Source organism: Vicugna pacos, chromosome 14, assembly GCF_048564905.1.
Source record: "Vicugna pacos chromosome 14, VicPac4, whole genome shotgun sequence".
Classification (NCBI taxonomy): domain Eukaryota; kingdom Metazoa; phylum Chordata; class Mammalia; order Artiodactyla; family Camelidae; genus Vicugna; species Vicugna pacos.
In genome coordinates, this window is record NC_133000.1 from 58,560,604 (window position 1) to 58,574,064 (window position 13,461).

The 13,461-nt window shown below is 35.2% G+C and overlaps 1 protein-coding gene across 2 annotated transcripts in view; it reads left to right on the plus strand.

The window, feature by feature from the left end:
- GPC5 (glypican 5) overlaps positions 1-13,461 on the plus strand; it is a 1,165,610-nt gene that overhangs the window by 209,490 nt on the left and 942,659 nt on the right. The window lies entirely within an intron of this gene.

The following is a 13,461-nucleotide window of genomic DNA, read 5'->3' on the forward strand; positions in this document are numbered from 1 at the left end:
AAAGTGATATGTGCACAGTGATATATAATATAGTAAAATCTACAGCCAGCAGCCGGACTGGGTCTGGGAAATTAATGCATAAGATGCCATTTGCTCTTACGAATGGGTATAAGTTTTTCAGGGAGAAAAGGATACAAGAGGAAAGGGAATGTGGGAAGGCTTGGAAGAGCAAAACAGCATCACATCTCCGTGTTTTGGGCATCAACTTTGTGCATATTGAAAGCAGATGATTGTACTGGAGTTCACTATAAAAAGACATAAGCATCATGGATAATAGTTTCAAAATGAAAGAAATATACTGGGGTTTATAAGGACAAGTGCAGTACAGAGGAAATATAATTTGGTCCTTCTATTAAGGATCAACTTTGATTGCTATCGGCCTAAATGATTGATTTTACTTTTGATAGATTTTCAAATGTATGGCTCTACCTCCACACAGAAGATTTTGGACTTGGGAAAGGTTTTAGAACTTCTTTATCTGAAGGACTTAATTGTATGTGTTTGTTTGCTTATTTATTTGTTGCTCTTCTGGTATTCTTTATTTTCTTACTGAATTCATTTTACTAAAAAAATACAAAAGATTTTTAATATATCTTAGAAAATTAGCAAAAAATTAAGAAAGTTCAGCAAATTACAGTGTATAATATTTAGGTAAGAATGTTTGAAAATTATAAATATTTTATTCCTTCTCAATATAACACATAACAAAAATACATTTTAAAACTTTTTTCATGATAATTCCTAGAAATGATCATATTTGTATTTCTTAAGGAAAAGGCCCTCTTTATCTGAAGGGCTTAATTGTATTTGTTTATTTTTAATAGAAAAGAACCTAGTCCCTGAGCTGATTGTGGGGCATTTGGGATATGAATTTTGGTATATCTATCACATTTGCTTGCATTCCGGATACACTGATATTCTAAACGCTTTGACCTTGTTTGGTAAAATTGTAGAAAAGAATCTTTACCATTTTTATTTAACAAATTTTTTTGGTGGGGGAGAACGTTTGGTAGATTTTCATAAAGAAAACCCATATTATGTCTAAAGTCATATCTTTGAAATCCTAATTCTTTAAATTTTAGATTTTTAAAGATATCTTTGGAAGCACAATTTTAAAAACAAATTTAGATTTCTGGTCAATTTATAAAGGGCTGCTAGGATTCTATAGCTAAATCACACAATTGTTACATCCTGTGCTTTCTGCCTTTGACTATGTTACTGTTGGAATATTTTCTGATAACATCTATGAAGCAGGTGTGGATGTTGTAGTAAAACAGACTCTTCTTGGTCTGATTGATTTTGTGCTTTATAACCCATTTCAGTTATCAGAAAGTATTGCAATTTTTCCTCCTGCTATTTGGAAAGAATGCAGTGGTCTAAAAAATTGCCTACCTTCGGAGGGAGTTACTCTCTTGTCAAGGTAGAAACAGTATATTTATTAAGTTTCCTGTAACTGTGGTGTGAGTACTTTCAATCCATTTCTTTCTCTATTTGCTGGCCTGTAACTGTAAGAAGCACTCAAACATGGCACTTGGCAACACGATCCAGCTGATCTGAAGGACCATGCTAGGACGGTCTAAAATCAGGAATGGAATTAACCGCTCCCCCCTCTATTTTTTTAGTTTCCTAATATTAGAACATAAAGTGGTTAAAACTCATCAATATTTTATTTTAGTATGAATTTATATAATGACTATTCTTGTATTGCTCTGTGAAATTCCTTAGCCATTAGTATAAAGCTAATAGAAATAAACAAATGTATTTTTAACACTATATTGTCAGAAAATATTCCAGGAACCATAAAATTGGAAAGATGTAAGATGCTAAGATACATATTTGTACTTCACTATTTGGGGAAAAAAAACCACCAAAATTTTCTAGAAGAGGATGTAAATTAAAGATATTTCTTAGACCAATTAATATGGGCAATGACTTGTAGTGGTTTGACATAATGAGATAAATAAATGTAATTGAATATGATGACAAAGTAAATCGAACCACCATTAAAGGATACTAGCAGTATTAACTGGAAATCATTCCCTTTTGTGTATTTGTAGATTGTATAGAGCTGACTTTAAAAGGAAAGATTGAGGTTAGCATAATTATGTATTTAGAGGGACTGTAAATCCAGTTCACTCATTTTAATTTAGAATGCCACATGCTACGTGAAAACATGGCTTTTCTAGCACTTGAATATCCATTTAGGCATGTTTTGGAGACCTTGTTGTGTAGATAGAATTGTATTGATTTGCTCAGGTCTGTGGAATTTGGACTTGGTCCTGGAGTGAACATTGTGTTTAAATACATACATGAAAGGCAGGATGAAAACATTTAGAATGCTCACTATTGAAATGAGGAAAGAAAGGGCTGAGGGACCAGTGGGAGCTTTTTTAGTAATTCAGGTTGGATGACATAGATTTTTGGGCAATATGTGGCAAATGGAAAAGATTAAAAAAAAAAAGAAAGAAAGAAAGACAAGACTATTTATTGATGACTAACTAGAAATAGGGAATAAAAGTTTCAGGACCTTGAATCTGGATGCTCAGAAGGCTGATCCTAATACACAAAATAAAGTCAGAAAGATGCTGAGAAAAGCAGAGGGGATAGTAGGCAAAAAGAGTTCCTGGCTGATGTTAGGCATTGAAAAATAGATCTCCAGGTAGGAAGTTTTTGCTTCAGCAACAATTCTCAAAGTGTAATCTGTGGTTCTTGAGATCTTTTCAGGAGGTATGGGAGATCAGAACAATTTTCATAATACTAAGACGTGCTTTGCCTATTTCTCTGCACTGGCATTTGCATAGACAGCACAAACCCAGTGGTGAGCAAAACTGTTGGAGCTTTAGCACAAATTCGGTTAGTGCCATGGAACTGTTTTTGTATTCTTTACATCTACAAACTTGCAGGGAAAAAAATCCAGTTTTATTGAATAATGTCCTGATAAAGCAGCAAAAATTATTAATTTTATTAAATACCAACCCTCAATTATATCTATTTCCATATTCTGTGTGATGATATGAGAATACATGAAGTATGTCTTCTACATACTGACTTATAATGGCTGTCTTGATGAAAGACAGTTATGTGATTATTTGAATTACAAGCTCAACTAAGCATTCTTTATTTTTGAACACTTTTTTTTTCATGAAAAAAAATAATTGGCAGACAAACTATGATGATTCAGACTTGAGTATTTGGCAGACTTCTCAGAGTGGGCCAAGATGAGCCTGCCACTTCAAGAAAAACAACTCACAGTGTTTATTGCCAATGATGACATTTGTCCTTTCAAGAGAAAATAGGAATTTTAGAAAACTTAAAACCATCACCATAAACTTGAAAGATTCCTAATACTTACAGAAATGATATGATGTGTGTCAGCATTGGGAATATCTGAATAATGCATGAACCAATATTTTTTGAATGTCAATGCATGGATAACCAAACCATTTAAAGTGAAATATAGATCAATGTGACATTGCAGTTAAGTACTTGTCAAGTTTTGGTGTAATATCAAAGAAGAATATTTACATTATCTGGAAAGACCATTAAATATACCTTCCTTTTGCAACTGCATATGTGTATTTGGCTGGATTTTCTTCATAGATCTCAACCAAAACAATATATTGTAACAAATTCAATCCAGAAGCAGATATGAGAATCTAGCTCTTTTAAATTATTAAGCCAGACATGAATCAAACTTGCAGTAATATAAAATAATGACACTCTTCACACTAATATTTTTTTGTTCTGGAAAATAGTTACTTTTTATAAAACATATAATGTATTCTAATGTAGTAGGCTTGTTATGATTATTTTAAGGTATACTTAGTAAATATTTAAAATAACTATCAGTTTTTATTTTAAAAATAATATATAAGTATAATCTTCCAAGATAAAAGCTCTACAGATTTCTCAATAACTTGTAAGAATGTAAAGGATCCTGAGAATAAAAGCTTTGGGAATCTCTGGGAAACCCATGACATATGTAAGTTTGGGAGACATTGGCTCGGGAGTTTCATTTGATATTGAGTGGTGTTACAGTTTGATTGAGGTAATATGGAGCAAGAACCGTGGCCTAGCAAAATCTGGCCTAGGGTTTAGAGGAACAAGTGAAAGAAACAATTTTCACCCACAGAGAATGTAAGAGAATCAATATCACCAGGTTTAGGGGCGAGAGTAACCAGGAGAGTGTGAGCTCTGAAAAGGGCATTTCATTTGGTTAGGAAGAGGTTGCTGGAGACCTCTGGACTGTGTCAGTGGCTCAGGATAACCCCTGATCTGACCCAATCAGTTTTCCTGTCTGCCTAAGTGTTCCACCCTTGCCTAATGGGATTTAAAGACCATCACCAGCAACAATCCTTATTTCCTCAACCTTTATCCCTGAACGGAACTTGACCTTCTTGTCTAACTAAATCCTGGTGCATTTCCGTTTACAGTCTCTTCAAATATAATGGTGCTAGTTAATCTCCATAAAGAGGGATAATTACAGTAGACAAATTGGAGTATCCCACACAATAGCTCAATGTGCTAAATTAACAGTGAAATCTTTGCATTTTGTTCAGGCATGTAAATAAAGTTTGGTTTTATTTTGTTTTGTTTTGGGCTTAAATATATAAAAATCTTCCTATTTTTCAACTAATTTAAATAGACTTTCAGCCTATTGAAAAAGAGATCTTATAGCCTGAATGTTCAGAATCCAGACTCTGGAGCCAGAAAGCTTGGATTGAAATCCAGGCTCTGCCACTTTCTATGTAAACCGTGAGCAAATGACTTACGTTTTCAGTGCTTCAGCTTGATCATGTTTAAAATGGGAATAAATAACAACAACAACAATAATAATAATTTTTCTTCTCCTTTTTCTCCTCCTTTCTCTCCTCTTTCTCCTTCTTTTCTTCTTCATCCTTCTGTTTCTGTAAGAGTAACCACACTATGGGTTGGAGAAGCAAGTCAATTAACTTACCAAAAGAATTTCATAAACCATCTGGTTTATGATAAGCAAGTAACCTGGCAGAAGTGAGGGATTATTATGATTATGATTCTTTAAGGTATTTCAAGCACCTTCCACCTGCAGGCACTAGGCAAGGATGTAGCATGAGCAAATTCATTTGATTCTCACAGTCACTCTGTGAGATGGTACCTGTGAGATGGGTACCGTTACTCTACCTGTTTTCTGATGAGAATATGTGAAGCATATGGAAATAGGAAATTTACAGCCACACAACTAGCATTTAACTGGAGTGGACTTGAACCTGAACCCATCCGAAGGTATTGAGTTCCCACGGGCCAAGAGGGGAAAGATATAAAGATGAACAGGACATGATCCCTCATTGAAGGTACCCATGATCTCTGAGGAAACGCAGGAGGTTACAGTGATTCTTAACATTTTTCTAGCACAGAACGTAAACATAAGAGGAGGGAGAGTTCACCAGGCATCATCCTGTACTTTATTTCATTTGACTTTCACAGAAACCCTGTCCCACAGTCAGAACAGGCACTATCACGTAGCAAATACCACATATTAAAGATGAAATTGATTAGGGAAGTGAAAGGGCTCATCCAGTTGGTACGTGGAAGAGCCTAGGCTGGAATCATTGTCTCCTGAGTTTGCTAGTCAAGTGTAGACATTTTTTGTCTTCCACGGTCAGTATTGTCATAGGCTGAATATTGGACTGCAGAGATTTCAGAGACTGATCCCCAAACCTGTCAGTGTTACTTCTAAGTAAACAAGGTCTTTGCAGATGTGATTAAATAAAGGATATTGTGATGGGGAGATTATCCTGGATTTTCTGAGTGGGCCCTAAATGCTCAAATATATCCTTAAAAGAGGGAGGCAGAGGAGATTTGAGATGTATTGAAAGAAGGCAATGTGACCCCGGAGGCAGAGGCTGGAGTTTTGTGCCCACAAGCCGGCAGCCACCAGAAGTCAGCAGACGTAAGGAGCAGTCTCTTCTAGAGCTTGTGGGGCGAGCTTGGGTAGCCTGTCTTGATTTCAGGCCAGTGGTTCTGATTTTTTACTTTTACCAACCAGAATGGTGGGAGATTAAATTTCTGTTGTATTCAGCTGCTAAATTTGTGGTAGTTTGTTACAACAGTCATAGGAAACTAATAAAAGTGTTCTCCATGATTGGAGGAGGTGTACTCCTGATTCACATTATTACTCCCATTGTCCTCAAGAAAATCCCCTTTGGCACCTGCTGAAAGACTCTCTCCCCGCTACCATCACCTACTGTCATTTCTCAGATGTCTGGTTATCCTCTCTCACTGATTCAAGATTTTATTACTGGCTTCTTCTCTTTCCCTTCACTTCCCCCACTATCATCCTTGGCTACTTCAACACCCACTGATCTGTCCAGTATCCTGGCCTCCACACGTGCCCTAGATCACGTTGTTTTCCTTATTCAAAGAATCTTCTCCCACAGATCCGCTGCCCCCTGCTCAGTCATCAGTTTTCACTTGTCTGTCAGACTACTCCTATCAGCATATGAACATTCAACAAATTTCCCCTCCTCATAAAAACAAAACCCTTTGGCCTCATACATCCCTGGGGCACTGGCCTTGGTTCTCTCCTTCCATTACAGCAAACATCTGCAAGAGAGTTGTCTAGAGTTGCCTCAATTCCTGTCCTCTTTTGTGCTCACATTCTGCTGAGGCAGCTCTTGTCAAGGTCGACAGGAGCCTCTCTCTTGGCACTTTCCATAGTCGGTTGTTACTCCTCATCTCAGTTGACCTCTTAATGGCATCTGAGGTGATGGATTACTTTCTTCCCTTGGATTCTGGCACACTCTCCTTTCTTGATTTTCCCTTTACTTCACTGCCTCCTTATTCTCATTCTTCCTGCTGGCTCCTTCCTTTTTGGATCTCCTCTCTGTCTTCTCCCCCAGGTTATTTCATCCAGTACCATGACGTTCCTCTCCAGGCCGAGCCCTCTCAGATCTCTGCTCTCAGCCTCCACTTGTCCCTGGCGACCCAAATAATCATCGTATCTAACTTTGTATTGAGAAACTTCATTCAGATTTTTAATTGGCATTTTGACCTCACCTTGTCCGAAACAGAACTTTTAATTTCCATCTCACACCACAAACACGGAGCTTCAGTGTCTTGCTCATCTGAGTCAATGGCACCAGCGTACATCAAGGCACAGGCTTCAGAATGATCCCTCATGTATCCACTTCCTCCACGCCCCACGCTCACCTTACATACCGCAGGTAGTCCTTTTGCCTGTTATTCAATACACATGGCCGGTGTGATCACATTTTGCAGCTTGCCCCATGACCACTGTAGTCCAGCCCACCAGCGCCTGTCACTCATACTGTAACTTACGTTTCTGGAGCCATTACTTGTACTGCCTGCTTTCAGCCTTGCCCCTGCCCCAACAGCGGATCCTCCACGCAGCAGCCACTGTGATCCTTTGACGTGCAAACCAGAAACCAGATTTCTCCATGTTTAAAATTATCTGGCAACTTCCCATTCTACATAGTAAACTCAACTCCCTTACCATGGTTCTGTGAGGCTGCTGTGCTCTGCCCCCTGCCTGTTCCTCTGACCTTTCTCTCCACTCACTCACTGGTCTCTAGGCACATGGACTTGCCTCTCTTTTTCCCAACGTCAGCAAGCTTCCCACCCCTCAGAATCCTGCACTCCAGTTCCTGTGAACCTGCAGACCACTCCCCCTCTTCTCATGGCTGCCTGTGTTTCATCATTCAGGTCTCTACTTAAATGTTGCCTCCTCGCAGAAGGTTTTCCTGCTCACTTTGTATAAAATGGCCAATTAAAAAAAAAAAACCAAACAACAATTTGCCCAAACCAATTTGCCAACATTAATTTTTTTTAATTTGCCAAATAACCAAACATCATATACAATTTGGATAGTTTGGGTATATTTAGTAAACTCAGAAAGTTTGCCACTGGAAATAGATTAATCAGGGAATTTATTTTTGATTATTTGTCTTTTAATGAATTGGTAATGGACAGATTGACCTAGAACCATCCAAAATAGTACCCCCATCACTTTTGGTCCTTTACTCTCCTTTTTATTAATCTCTCCAGTACTTAACACAATAATAAATCATTTTTATTTATTCCTTTGTTTTTATATTTTATCTCCTACCCTTTATAGATTCTAAGCTTCATGAGGACAAACACTTGCATGGCTTTTTCAGCCTTAGCTTTAAGGTCTACAACAGGTGCTGAAAAATACTGGTTGAATGAATGAATGAATGAAGTAGCCAGCTAGCGGCAAAATGAACTAGACTTGAATACATCACAGATGAAATGGGCAATGGGCCAGAATAAGCTGAAAATACAGAACATCTCTTTTTCTTGAGATGTCAAAAAGGACACGAGGGTAGAGATTGTGAAGTAGAATGACATAAAGGTATTTGTTTGTTTAAGTTAATGAGACCAGTGTGTTAGAATATAAAGTTAACCAAAAGTCAAAAACAAAAGAGGAATTACTGCCAATGAAGGATATTGATTTTTTTTGTTCTTACACAGTTTTGTATAAAAATTGAAGATCATGTATAGTAATGAGTAAGACACTGTTTTATGTGACAGTTTTGTATTTCTAAATTGTGTTTCTGGATTTATTTTGAAGATTCTTAGCAGACTTGATTTAAAATATTCAAGCCACAATAATTCATGAAACAGTCTACAGTAAGTTTGACACTGATTTTATTGGTTACATTAAATGCTTAATTTACTTTAAATTCTTGCTAAAATCATAAATCGACATTTAGAAAATAAAGAATTATAAAATGATATTAGAAATAAATGTGAAGTACCATGATGACTAAATTAATGGGGAGGAGAAAGTTGAGAAAGCGCTTTTTCTATATAGCACTTATCCTAGGAGACCAGATTAATTACCAATGTGTTAATTCTTCGTGATACACGTTCATATCCCACTCACTGTTTGTATAGATGACTAATTTCTGAAGAATGATATTATAAATCATACTGCCTAATATTTAAAAATATGGCATTAAATTAATATTCTGGAAAACTTTTATTACTCATTTTTCCTTATGAAAAAATTGAGGAAATATGCAAATATCACAGGGATGAATTCAGTATAAACACTTGCAGACTAGAGAAATAGATAATTGCTTCTTTCATTATATCTTCAGAGTGGCTAGAATGATCTGATAATTAAAAGAATTATTAAATGAAACTATATTAAAATTACTGGGAGATATTTTTGTTAAAAAAAGCAGAAGGAATTACAATTCATTGTAATGTATGTGTGATAAAAACTGGTTGAGAAATTTAAATGATCTAGCTATCTATTCATCTATCTATAATTCAGTACAGAGGGGTACATGGTTTCTGGCACAGACTAGCTGTAATGTTACAGGATAGTAATGAATTCTCTGTTGCAGTAACAAAATTTGTGACTTGAGAATTGTCGTGGACAAATATGTAAATTTACTCTGAAAATTTCTCTTCAACGCAGGTACACATTATAAAATCATCTGATTACTCATGGTTGTTATGATTTAATCTTTCTTCCTCTTTTTCTTTGCTATGTTTGGGGATGTTTGTGGCCTTAAATTGTAGCAGGCACTTCACATTTTGTATCTTAAAATGTTCATATATGGAAAAATATTTTAAAAAATATGAAAAGGGTCATATAATGTTCATGTCATGCTGGGGAGATTATTATAACAGCTATTTCATGATCATTAGTTTTGAAATCAACTTTATCTTTAAAGCAATAAAAGCTCTATAAATATTGTTTCTCCCATTGCAAAAATCTATTGCATGTAAATCTTTACTGATTTTGCCCTTTGTCAAATGTAATTTTAAATCAGTATCACCTAATTTTTTTCTCCAATAGTTTTATTTAAGTTTAAATCCTTGATTTAGATATTATTTGTACCTAAAATGAAATGTGTCTAAAGGGAATGTGGGCTGGAAAAAGTTGATATAAAATATCTAATCATAGGTGTTTTGTTATTACATTTTCACAGAATGTTAATGTTGGCAGTTGACGTGGGTGCAGATAAACTTCATGCATTCCAACTTCACTTTCTACTTAATGAGATAATACATAAATTATTTTTCTCATAAAGCTGGGAGAAATTATGTTTTTAGTCAATCAGTAATTAGATTGCAGCTTTGTATTCAGTCTACCACTCTTAGGCATTAAAAGGCAAGTTGGACGTTTCTTGCCTTGATGAACTTGATCTAATATCACTGAAAAGAAGAGTTATTGAAATTATCAATGGAAAAACAACAAAAAGATGATTTTTCGAGTCTATTTCTTAAATTCCTTAAGCAAACCTAGCAAATGTTTATTCTAAACATATGTTACAATTTTTGGCACATTACTTGTTTAGCTTGGGTAAGGGGTGTTTTTTATTTATAAAACTTTGTAATCAAAGCAACTACATAGTTTCTCTTTAATAATTAAATAGATATGATAAATTATTCAGCACCTAAGCTACCTTGACTTTATAAACACTGATTTTATATGTGGGTTATTCTGTTTCAGAGCAGCAAAATATTTTGTTCATTTAAAATTCTTGTTATCATAATGTTAGTGCCATAAAATGGGAACACTCAACTTTGTGGCAAACATAGTAGAACAAAGGGATAGTTTTGCCAATTCAGAGTTAATACAACTAATTTTAGTAAATTCAACTTCTGATTTTACCAGCTTTTCATAGAAAGTTATTAGCAAAATTTATCCAATGGATTGACTTCTAGATTGTTCAGTTTCTCATATATGTTTATATGTTAAAATTTATGAAGTTATTAGGTTCAAATATTCACAAAAGTAGGTTTATTCCTAAGCATTAAATAACCAAATGTTTATAGAACGGTTGTTCACAGTTTTCACCATTGATAGGATTTAAGAAATGTTTAGAATCACAAGTAGAAACATTCAAAAACACATACCTAACATGTATTTAGAGAATTCAATTAAACTGGAATATGTCAATATCAGATTTAGCACAGATTGAAAGAGAAATCTTTATATTGTGATGAATTAATAGAATAGTGAAAAACTATTGTAGGATAAGTCTTTTAAAAAGCTATTTTGTATTTAGATTTTTGGTATTTAATCAGAATGTTGATATTTGAGAACATATATTCTCTCATTCAAAGAATAGTAAAATCAGTATATAGTCATGAAAATTAAAATTTTAATGTGTGTAATATTAGGGGAAAGTTTTTAAATGTTGCCATAATATGATTTTTAAATTTTTACCAGTTTTTTTTGTCATTTTATTTAAAAATAAAAACTAAACTAGAGGAAAACCAGTCTGACATAGAATAAAGATTGTAAACCTTTTTCAGAAATTTATTTTTAATTACTAACTCAAACAGTAGTCAAATTAGTTCACTGCCAGTAACGCAGAGCAGCCTTATTATTAGAAGGAATAACAATGGAAGTACTACCTTCATTTTTACTCTGAATGGATGCTCCTAAATATTAAATATATTCTCAGTATCGCTTTCATAAAATAAATTAATTTGCAAAACTTATTAGTTACAGCAAATGAAAAATTAAATTCCATATATTCCTGAATCATTATAAGTTATAAATTAATGGGGCTGGAATTTATAAAGAAATGTTTTATTTTTTACTTAAAAAAATGTGTATTTGAGCATTGTTCAGAGTTGGCAGAAATCAGGTGGAATGTTTTGTATTGCCTGGAGTAGCATTCAACATTCACTGTGCTGAAAATCATATGGCAGATATCAGTGGCACAAACACATCTATAGGACCTTCCTAGGAAACCTGAGGGAAAGCAGGTAAAGGTGCCTGTGATATATGGGTATCTTCAGATCTATCCTTATTTTATCTTGAAAAAAAATTATTTGCAAGTATCGCTGTTTAACCATTATTGGTAAATAAAATCATTTGCCACCTCACAATTCATAGCCACAAACCAATTACTGAGAAAAATGAGCCTGTATTATTGAGAAAAAAATATAATCTTAGCAGTTTTATTTTAGTTCCAACCACAAAGGTTGAATTTACTTTTCACACTCACTCTTGTGGATCTGTGAAAACAGAGGGTAGTGGCGGAGACTGCAGCTCTGGGTTCAGACTGTCATTGTGGAATGCTTGCATGGGGAACATGTCACAGATTACCTGCAATTGCAATATTTCAAAAACTGGCCAGGTCGAAAGAATCACTGGGGCTGTTTGTCAAATATAGATTCCAGAGTCAAGATACTAAATTGGAATCTCCAGTGCATAGCCCTGGAAATCCGTAGTTTCCTCACACAACCCAGGTGATCAGGCCAGTTGGAGAGACTTGTGTTGATACATTCTCACTGGGTGGAGCAGCCAATCTCAACAGAAGACGTCAGTTACTATGCTAATTCCATTCTTTCACATTTTTACTGAGTACGTAGTATGTAGCTTGTACTCTAGTGGGCACTGAAAGGCAGGGTAAACACAGGGGTCCTACCTTGTTAACAGTCTTGAGTTTGGAGTGCTCTATGTTGCAGTAGAGATGCAACAGATTATAAAGCTGTTGCCTTTGATTACAGGATAGTGGCACTCTCTTAGTTCCAGCTGCTATAACAAAATCCCATAGACTGGGTGGTTTATAAACAACAGAATTTATCAAGGTCCCAGCAGATTCCATGGCTGGTGAGAGCCCGCTTCCTGGTTCATAGAAAGACATCTTCTCACTGTGTCCTCACATGGCATAAGGGGCAAGGGAACCGTCTGGAGTCTTATTCATAAGCTCACTTATCCTGTTCATGAGGGCTCCACCCTCACAACCTGATCCTCTTCCGAAGGCCCCCACTTCTGAGACCATTACACTGGAAATTAAGTTTCAACATAAGAATTTTGAGGGACAGGAAACAAACATTTAGTCTATAACCTGCACCTTGATATATCACGCTACAGCCAGGAACTTGACAGGAACCAGTCTCAGAAAAGAATCGGAATACATAGTATTGCATTTCATTTGTCTCTCTTCTTTATGAAAGTGTTTTTTTGTTTGTTTGAAGGGCACTGTGGTATATTCATGACACAGTTTCCCTTTATTAATAGCTCTCCCTACAACTCTGTGTTTCATCATTTCATTTTATTTTACTGTTGTTTCATCTCTTTTTATAATATACTCAATAGTTTGATTACCAAATTATTGTGTGACCTTTTACAACCTAATTTAAAATAACTGTAAGACTGGGGTTATGGGAGATAATTTTATTGATGTGTTTTATAATTAATTATATATCGACACAGTCCAGTATCATATTTAGGCTAATTGTAAAATGTAATTACTAGAATATCCATGGTAGTTGGCTGCTGCCTAAAGCTTTCGTTTTGAAATACAACTTTTACTTACTGATTACTGCCACCTCCTTTAATTTGTGGCTAAATCAGTCTCTGTACTTTCTGTGGAGAAATTGATTTGGAAGCATTTATTATTTAAGTAAGATAATAAAATCTTTGAAGTCTTTGAAAATGAGATGATTAAAAACAACAGATGA